Here is a 328-nt window from a genome sequence, read left to right as displayed (position 1 = left end):
ACAGCAACAGGCCCAGCCTCAGGGCCCGACGGGAGTGGGACAGCAACCGGGCCAGCCTCCTGGCACAGTCGGGATGGAACAACAACAGCCCCATCAGGGAACAGTGGGGTTGGGACAGCATCAGGCCCAACCTCCATCTCCGGGTGCAGCGGGGATGGGGCAGCCGCAGGCTCAGGCTCAGGCTCAGGTCCAGGCCCAGGCTCAGGCTCAGGTCCAGGCCCAGGCCCAGCCTCAGGGCACGGAGGGGATGGGGCAACCGCAGGCCCAGGCCCAGCCTCAGGGCGCGGCGGGGATGGGGCAACCGCAGGCCCAGGCCCAGCCTCAGGGC

Source organism: Rhincodon typus, chromosome 41 (genome assembly GCF_021869965.1).
Source record: "Rhincodon typus isolate 14 chromosome 41, sRhiTyp1.1, whole genome shotgun sequence".
NCBI lineage: Eukaryota > Metazoa > Chordata > Chondrichthyes > Orectolobiformes > Rhincodontidae > Rhincodon > Rhincodon typus.
This window is presented reverse-complemented; position numbering follows the sequence as displayed.